Source organism: Dasypus novemcinctus, chromosome X (genome assembly GCF_030445035.2).
Source record: "Dasypus novemcinctus isolate mDasNov1 chromosome X, mDasNov1.1.hap2, whole genome shotgun sequence".
Classification (NCBI taxonomy): Eukaryota; Metazoa; Chordata; class Mammalia; order Cingulata; family Dasypodidae; genus Dasypus; species Dasypus novemcinctus.
In genome coordinates this window covers 1406087-1415457 of record NC_080704.1, presented here as the reverse complement: position 1 = coordinate 1415457, position 9371 = coordinate 1406087, and the positions used below count along the sequence as shown (strand labels likewise).

Below are 9371 nucleotides of genomic sequence, written 5' to 3'. Positions count from 1 at the left end.
GGGCCTTGGCATTGCAGCCCCTGCCCCCACACTGGGGGGAATTGACAGGTGGAGTAATCAAGCAAAAGAGTAAACAGCTGGGCTCCCTCCCCCACACATTAGCAAGGGGAGGAGTAAATAATGGTTTAGAAAAGCAAGCACAGAGGCTAAATTGCCCCTGTGTCTCCCTTCTCTGCGTGGTCCAGACTGCAAGCTTATCTGGCGACCCATAATGTTATTTTGTCCCCATTTTTATTCTCTTCTCTCATTTCGTTAATAAACTACTGGCTTAACTAAACCGGTATTTTCTTAAATTTCTTTTATGTAACATAACCAAGAACCTAGAGGAAATCCGGCAACAGATGGGGCCCAGGTGTGGGAGGCCACGTCCCCAGACCCCACTGGCGGCCCGTGGTGATGGAGTGCCTCGGGGCTGCCGCAAGGAACAGTAAGTGCCTTACAGGGAGGCTGCCAGTGCCACTGTCAGGCTCAACCATCCTTCTGACTTGAAGGCTCTTTGCGAAATACCACATTTTTGTCATTTAAAAAAATAGAAAATGCACAAACGCTCAAAACATTAAAAAAATAAAATGTGCAGGACATCTCCTGGGAGGAGGTATGGGTTGGAATTCTCATGGGACTTCTTCCACTGTTAGGATCTCTTCGTTAACACACTTTTACGCGGGCTCAACCGTCCTTGTGACTAGAAATACCACATTTTTATCATTAAAAAAATAGAAAATGAACAAACGCTCAAAACATTAAAAAAATAAAATGTGCAGGACGTCTCGTGGGTGGAGGCGTGGGTTGGAATTCTCATGCGACTTCTTCCACGGTTAGGATCTCTTCATTAACGCTTTTCTCTGAGTCTGCTGTGAGTTCCTCCCAGGTCACCTGAGCAAAGACCAAGGAGCACGGGGGTCAGGTTTTCCCGAGCTCAGGGGGCAAGTAGCCATGTGTGTGTAGGGTATTCCTGCTCAGAAAGAAGACTGAGGCACGGCTCTGAGTGTGCTCTGCGAGGAAGGGGCATTTAAGGGAGGAAAATGAGCAGGAAAGAGCTTGGGAAAGGGTCATCCCAGTATGGGAGGGGCGGAAGGCAGTGCAAAGGTCCTGTGGCTGGAAAGATGCTGGGGGGGGGGGAGCTGGTCATGAGGCAGGGCAGGGAGGGGAGTGCAGAGAGGATGGATGGGGGCAAGGAGCAGGGCAGGGAGGGGAGTGCAGAGAGGATGGATGGGGCAAGGAGCAGGGCAGGGAGGGGAGTGCAGAGAGGATGGATGGGGGGGGCAAGGAGCAGGGCAGGGAGGGGAGTGCAGAGAGGATGGATGAGGGGGCAAGGAGCAGGGCAGGGAGGGGAGTGAAGAGAGGATGGATGGAGCAGGGAGCAGAGCAGGGAGGGGAGTGCAGAGAGGATGGATGGGGGGATACAGGGAGCAGGGCAGGGAGGGGAGTGCAGAGAGGATGGATGGGGGCAAGGAGCAGGGCAGGGAGGGGAGTGCAGAGAGGATGGATGGGGCAGGGAGCAGGGCAGGGAGGGGAGTGCAGAGAGGATGGATGGGGCAGAGGGAGCAGGGCAGGGAGGGGAGTGCAGAGTGGATGGATGGGGGCAAGGAGCAGGGCAGGGAGGGGAGTACAGAGAGGATGGATGGGGGGCAAGGAGCAGGGCAGGGAGGGGAGTGCAGAGAGGATGGATGGGGCAGAGGGAGCAGGGCAGGGAGGGGAGTGCAGAGAGGATGGATGAGGGGGCAAGGAGCAGGGCAGGGAGGGGAGTGCAGAGAGGATGGATGGGGCAGAGGGAGCAGGGCAGGGAGGGGAGTGCAGAGAGGATGGATGGGGCAAGGAGCAGGGCAGGGAGGGGAGTGCAGAGAGGATGGATGGGGGGCAAGGAGCAGGGCAGGGAGGGGAGTGTGGAGAGGATGGATGGGAGTAGGGAGCAGGGCAGGGAGGGGAGTGCAGAGAGGATGGATGGAGGCAAAGAGCAGGGCAGGGAGGGGAGTGCAGAGAGGATGGATGGGGGGCAAGGAGCAGGGCAGGGAGGGGAGTGCAGAGAGGATGGATGGGGCAAGGAGCAGGGCAGGGAGGGGAGTGCAGAGAGGATGGATGGGGGGCAAGGAGCAGGGCAGGGAGGGGAGTGCAGAGAGGATGGATGAGGGGGCAAGGAGCAGGGCAGGGAGGGGAGTGCAGAGAGGATGGATGGGGCAGAGGGAGCAGGGCAGGGAGGGGAGTGCAGAGAGGATGGATGGGGCAAGGAGCAGGGCAGGGAGGGGAGTGCAGAGAGGATGGATGGCGCAGAGGGAGCAGGGCAGGGAGGGGAGTGCAGAGAGGATGGATGGGGGGGCAAGGAGCAGGGCAGGGAGGGGAGTGCAGAGAGGATGGATGGGGGGGCAAGGAGCAGGGCAGGGAGGGGAGTACAGAGAGGATGGATGGCGCAGAGGGAGCAGGGCAGGGAGGGGAGTGCAGAGAGGATGGATGGGGGGCAAGGAGCAGGGCAGGGAGGGGAGTGCAGAGAGGATGGATGGGGGGGCAAGGAGCAGGGCAGGGAGGGGAGTACAGAGAGGATGGATGGCGCAGAGGGAGCAGGGCAGGGAGGGGAGTGCAGAGAGGATGGATGGCGCAGAAGGAGCAGGGCAGGGAGGGGAGTGCAGAGAGGATGGATGGCGCAGAGGGAGCAGGGCAGGGAGGGGAGTGCAGAGAGGATGGATGGGGGCAAGGAGCAGGGCAGGGAGGGGAGTGCAGAGAGGATGGATGGGGCAGAGGGAGCAGGGCAGGGAGGGGAGTACAGAGAGGATGGATGGGGCAGAGGGAGCAGGGCAGGGAGGGGAGTGCAGAGAGGATGGATGGGGGGGCAAGGAGCAGGGCAGGGAGGGGAGGGCAGAGAGGATGGATGGGGCAGAGGGAGCAGGGCAGGGAGGGGAGTGCAGAGAGGATGGATGGGGGCAAGGAGAAGGGCAGGGAGGGGAGTGCAGAGAGGATGGATGGGGCAGGGAGCAGGGCAGGGAGGGGAGTGCAGAGAGGATGCATGGGGCAAGGAGAAGGGCAGGGAGGGGAGTGCAGAGAGGATGGATGGCGCAGAGGGAGCAGGGCAGGGAGGGGAGTGCAGAGAGGATGGATGGGGGGGCAAGGAGCAGGGCAGGGAGGGGAGAGCAGAGAGGATGGATGGGGCAGAGGGAGCAGGGCAGGGAGGGGAGTGCAGAGAGGATGGATGGGGGCAAGGAGAAGGGCAGGGAGGGGAGTGCAGAGAGGATGGATGGCGCAAGGAGCAGGGCAGGGAGGGGAGTGCAGAGAGGATGGATGGGCGTAAGGAGCAGGGCAGGGAGGGGAGAGCAGAGAGGATGGATGGGGCAGAGGGAGCAGGGCAGGGAGGGGAGTGCAGAGAGGATGGATGGGGGGGCAAGGAGCAGGGCAGGGAGGGGAGTGCAGAGAGGATGGATGGCGCAAGGAGCAGGGCAGGGAGGGGAGTGCAGAGAGGATGGATGGGCGTAAGGAGCAGGGCAGGGAGGGGAGTGCAGAGAGGATGGATGGGGGGGCAAGGAGCAGGGCAGGGAGGGGAGTGCAGAGAGGATGGATGGCGCAAGGAGCAGGGCAGGGAGGGGAGTGCAGAGAGGATGGATGGGCGTAAGGAGCAGGGCAGGGAGGGGAGTGCAGAGAGGATGGATGGCGCAGAGGGAGCAGGGCAGGGAGGGGAGTGCAGAGAGGATGGATGGGGGCAAGGAGCAGGGCAGGGAGGGGAGTGCAGAGAGGATGGATGGCGCAGAGGGAGCAGGGCAGGGAGGGGAGTGCAGAGAGGATGGATGGGGGCAAGGAGCAGGGCAGGGAGGGGAGTACAGAGAGGATGGATGGGGCAAGGAGAAGGGCAGGGAGGGGAGTGCAGAGAGGATGGATGGAGGCAAAGAGCAGGGCAGGGAGGGGAGTGCAGAGAGGATGGATGGGGCAGAGGGAGCAGGGCAGGGAGGGGAGTGCAGAGAGGATGGATGGGGGCAAGGAGCAGGGCAGGGAGGGGAGTGCAGAGAGGATGGATGGGCGTAAGGAGCAGGGCAGGGAGGGGAGGGCAGAGAGGATGGATGGGGGGGCAAGGAGCAGGGCAGGGAGGGGAGAGCAGAGAAGATGGATGGGGCAGAGGGAGCAGGGCAGGGAGGGGAGTGCAGAGAGGATGGATGGGGCAAGGAGCAGGGCAGGGAGGGGAGTGCAGAGAGGATGGATGGGGCAAGGAGCAGGGCAGGGAGGGGAGAGCAGAGAGGATGCATGGGGCAAGGAGTAGGGCAGGGAGGGGAGTGCAGAGAGCATGGATGGGGGGGCAAGGAGCAGGGCAGGGAGGGGAGAGCAGAGAGGATGGATGGCGCAGAGGGAGCAGGGCAGGGAGGGGAGTACAGAGAGGATGGATGGGGCAAGGAGCAGGGCAGGGAGGGGAGTGCAGAGAGGATGCATGGGACAAGGAGTAGGGCAGGGAGGGGAGTGCAGAGAGGATGGATGGGGCAAGGAGCAGGGCAGGGAGGGGAGTGCAGAGAGGATGGATGGGGCAAGGAGCAGGGCAGGGAGGGGAGTGCAGAGAGGATGGATGGCGCAGGGGGAGCAGGGCAGGGAGGGGAGTGCAGAGAGGATGGATGGGGGCAAGGAGCAGGGCAGGGAGGGGAGTGAGGAGAGGATGTATAGGGAGCACAGAGAGCAGGTCGGGTAGAGGAGTGCAGAGAGGATGGATGGGGGGATACAGGGAGCAGGGCAGGGGAGATGGGAAATTTCAGAGCATCCGCAAGGATGGTGGGCTTAGTAGGTGCACGGTGGAGCCGCAAAGAGGAGCAAGGGGCAGCTTGATCCCAGGGAGGCTCACCCTTGTCCCACCCCTTCTTCACCCCCTCTTAGACTCTCCACAAGATCAGCCGACTCTCTCTCTGCCTCTCCCTCTTCCTCTCCCTCCTTCTCTGCACTTCTCTCTTCCTCCTTTGCTCTCTCTCTCCTCCTCCATTTCTCTCTTTCTAGCTTTTTGCCTCCTCTCCCTCTCTCCTTCCTCTCTCTGCTTTCTTTTCCCTCCATTGCTTCTCTCCTGTCCCCTCTCATCTCTCTCCCTCTCACCCCAAGCCTCTCTCTCTGCCTCCCCCTCTTCTTCCATCCCCATTTTTGCCTCTCTCCTTCTCTCCCTCTCCCACTCCTTCTCACACACGCACGATGTCCCCTGACACTGCTCCCAGAGAAGATCCAACCTCCAGCCCCAGAACAGACCGTCAAGCAAGAAAGTCCCTCTATATGATGGGGCCACGGTCCTCGGCAGGAGCAAGCCAAAGGGACTTGGGGACCGCTCCTCTGCCCCACCCAGTCTTACCTGCTGGCTTGTTTGATTGTTTTCACTCAGTTTATCCTTGACCCTTGGAATTGGAGGAAATAAACTTTGCATCACAAGGAACCTAGAGAGACAAAGAAAAGGGTTTCTCCATGGACCACATTATCATACCATGAAAATGGTATCTGTCCTCCATTTGCCCATCGTGACACGTGTGACTCACCAACCTAGATGGAAAGCTGCCATCGGGGGCTCGGACGGGCCAGGAGAGGCTTGGACAGGGTCCCTCAGCACACTGGCTGCAGAAGAGCCTCCCAGCTTTGTGAGGTTGGCATAGTGGTCAATTATTGTACAGATTCATTCCCCATTGACCAGCTGTGTGGGGGTGATCCTGAGATCCCGTGACCTTGCTTGAGGCTAAGGTGACTTTTCTCGGAGAGAGTCCCAGGGCCCTCAGAGGCCCCTTCAGAGAGGTAGATTGCAGGAGCGTGGATGTGTGGGCAGATCTGAGAAGGGAAGGGGTGGGCTGGGTGGGACCCCGAGGCCAAGGAGGGCGTATCAGGTGGAAATGAAGTGGAGGCGTTCCTGGAGAAGCAGGAAGGTGCCAACCCTGGGCAGCTCAGTGGAGCTCTCTTATATATGGCAGAGGTGCAGGGTCGGTGTGACCAGGACATCGGGAAAACTCAGAAACAGCATCCTGGGGCTGCCCATAGGGGAATAGGATGAGGGGCTTGTTGGATGGGTGGTAGGCAATGCTTTTGTTGGGCGGGGTGGTGGGCTTGGGCCCCCTTGAATGAGTGATGGCATGGCCTTCGTTGGGCAGGTGGTGGACATTGGCCCCCTTGAATGAGTGATGGCATGGCCTTCATCGGGCAGGTGGTGGGCTTGGGCCTCCTTGAATGAGTGATGGGCATGAGCCTTGTTGGATGGGGTGGGTCTGGGCCCCCTTGAATGAGTGATGGCTTGGCCTTCGTTGGGCAGGTGGTGGACATTGGCCCCCTTGAATGAGTGATGGCATGGTCCCCTGGGTAGGTGGTGGGCTTGGGCCCCCTTGAATGAGTGATGGCTTGGCCTTCGTTGGGTAGATGGTGGGCTTGGGCCTCCTTGAATGAGTGACGGCATGGCCTTCGTTGGGCAGGTGGTGTGCTTGGGCCTCCTTGGAAGGTGGGTGAGTGCCACGATAGAGAAATGCGCTTTCTATCTCCTGCCCCGCATGGCAGGAATCCTGTAAGACCCTCTGTTCCACCGTGCATCTGCCAAGCCCTCGCCATCTTCCTCTCTCCCAAACCCATTTTCCACTAGAAAACCCACACACCGGCAAGCTGAGAGGACTGCCCCAAGCTTTTGTCTTTGTCTCGGTGAGGATGAAAGCATGGCTTTCTCTTGAGCATCTCTGCTTTCCTCACACTTACTGGCAACAAGGCAGCATTACATTTTTTTAAGAATTTTACGGTGGTAATATATATATCATATGAAAGATGTCTGTTTAACCTTTTTTTTTTTTTTCTTTTAGGAGGTACCGGGGATTGAATTTGGGTCCTCATACATGGGAAGCAGGTGCTCAGCCGCTTGAGCTACATCTGCTCTTCATTGAGAGTTAGTTTTTTTGTTTGTCTGTTTGTGTTTTAGAAGGTACCAGGGATTGAACCTGGGACATTGTATATGGGAAGCTGGTGCTCAACCACCGAGCTACAGCTGCTTTCCGATGAGAGTTGGTTTATTGTGTAGGTGGGACTGAGAATGGAACCCAGGACCTAGTACCTGGTGCTTAACCACTTGAGCTACATCCATTCCCCTAATCACTTTTAAGTAATCAAGTCTGTGGCATTAATTACATTCCCAGTGCCATCTCCACCCTCCATTACCAAATGTTTTCATCACTCCAATCAAACTCTGTGCCCATTAAGCCTTCATTCCCCATTCCCCTTTCCCCTAGCTCCATGACCTCCGTCTCAGAATTTGCTTATTGTAAGCTATTTCATAAAAGCGGAATTCTACAATAGCTGGCCTTTTCTGCCTGCTTCTTCTGCCCGGTGTCGTGTTTTCGACGGCCATCCACATTGCAGCGTGGATCAGAATCTCATACCTTTTTAGGGCGGGGTACTAGTCCGCTGCCTGGGTGGACCACGTTTTCCCTCTCCCTCATCTGCCAGGCACACTCATGCCGTTCCCACGTTCTGACTCTTGTGAATGACACTGCCGTGAGCCCCGGGGTACAAGGTGTTACCTCTTAAAAAGAAACCCGATGACCAGGGGCGAAGGCGACGGTTCCCAGAACCACCAGCACGTAGATGTACACGGGGCTGGAGTCTTTTCTTTTCGGCACCTGGTGGGAGAGAGCGAAACACGCAGGATGAATCTACTGTTCGATGATCAACAGGCTCATTACCTGGCTGGTTCTCAGATACAAACGTTTCCACTGCAGGAGAGAAACTGCCTCAAGAAACACCCTGCGTTGTAAATCCTTTGGAAAAAAAGATGTTCAGGAGACAAATGACCCTGGGAGCATGACCAGAAACAAAACAAGAAACAAACAAACAAAAAAAAACCCTCACCCAGTTGTGCCTGGATTATCGTAACCAAGTTTACTTCCCATCGCTTTATAAACATTAGCAGACAGATGTGCCATATTACAAAAAATAATAAACTTGTTAAAAGCTCTTATTCCAGGAAATTAGAAAATGGAAAAGCATCAGTTAGAAGCTGTGTCAGCTTTGTTTAAAATTATATGAATAGAACTATCTAAATCCTTGGCCCATTTTTTTTTTATTGGGTTGTTTGACTTTTCATCACTGAGTTTTAGAGGCTCTTTATGTTCAGGATTCTAGACCCTTATTTAATTTATAGTTTGCAAATACTTTCCACCATTCTTTTTTTTTTTTCATTTATTTTTATTTATTTATTTTTGTCTTTATTTATTTTTTTAGTGTTACATTAAAAAAATATGAGGTCCTCATATATCCCCCACCCCCTCACCCCACTCCTCCCCCCATAACAATGACATCCTCCGTTATCATGAGACATTCATTGCATTTGGTGAATACATCTCTGAGCACCGCTGCACCTCATGGTCAATGGTCCACACCATAGCCCACACTCTCCCACAGTCCACCCAGTGTTTCCTCCATTCTTTAGCATTGTCTTTTTACTCTCTCGATGGTGTTAGTGGATGCACAAAAGATTTTAAATGTGACCAAATCCTTTTTATCTAATTTTTTCTTTTGTTGCTTGTGCTTTCTGTTCAAAGTCCAAGAATCCAGTGCCCCATCCAAGGTTGTGAGTTATTTACATACTGGTTCCCTTCAGCTTATGATTTATTACAAACTAAATATTTATAGCAATTCTACATTAGAAGTTACAAGAATAAAATTCGTGGATCTTGGATCAGGAAAAAAAAAAGAAAGCATAGAAGTACTTGCTAAAATGTTTGAAAACACGTGAACATGTTCAGAAGGGGAAAAAGGTTAGACGTTTCAAGTATCAGATTGTCTTTGCGTCTAAACCATGGAGCTGTTGCCAATAAATTTGTGGCTTTGACAGTTGCAAAATTAGAGGAAGGAAACCAGCTGAATGTGATAGTAATTGAGTTGCCTGGAAATAGCTGTCTCTTTATTAAGAATAAAGAGAGCCTGGTTGTGCAGGAAGCTTTTCCCGGAGTGACATTTTCGTTCTCTGAGGGAGGCAGGGACTTTGGGTAAATCATTCAGTTTGTCCCTTCCTGGGGTTTGAAGAGAGCTGTGCTCAGCGGCAGAGAAACACGGTTGAATTGTGCCCCTCTAAAAAAAAAACAAAAAACTTTCAAGCCCTACTCCCCCGTTTCATGAAAATGTCTGTCTTCGGAAATGGGGTCTTTGCAGATGGAATTGGTTAAAATGAGGTCGTCCTGGAGTGGAGTTTGTCCTAATCTGACAGGACCTGTCTTTCTCAAAGGGGGTGTTTGGGACGCACACACAGAGGCAGGGGAGAAGGCAGAGAGTGGAGTGGTGGAGACACAAGCCGAGGGGCACAGAGTGGAGACACCTCCACAAGCCGGGAGAGAGGCGCGGAGGCAGATTTCCCCCCAAAGCCCCCAGAAGGCGCCAACCCTGCCCGCCCCCTAACTTCAGATGGCTCGCCCCCAGAA

General features: G+C 55.3%; 1 long non-coding RNA gene across 1 annotated transcript; it reads right to left on the bottom strand.

Annotated features, from left to right (window-relative positions):
• Window positions 1–673: 673 nt before the first annotated feature.
• Window positions 674–7567, bottom strand: LOC139438210 (uncharacterized). The gene is made up of 3 exons (XR_011648019.1): window positions 7476–7567; window positions 5291–5372; window positions 674–873 (listed from the first exon to the last, which is right to left on the bottom strand). It is a non-coding gene; the product is annotated as an uncharacterized lncRNA (long non-coding RNA).
• Between the last annotated feature and the right edge of the window lie 1804 nt (window positions 7568–9371).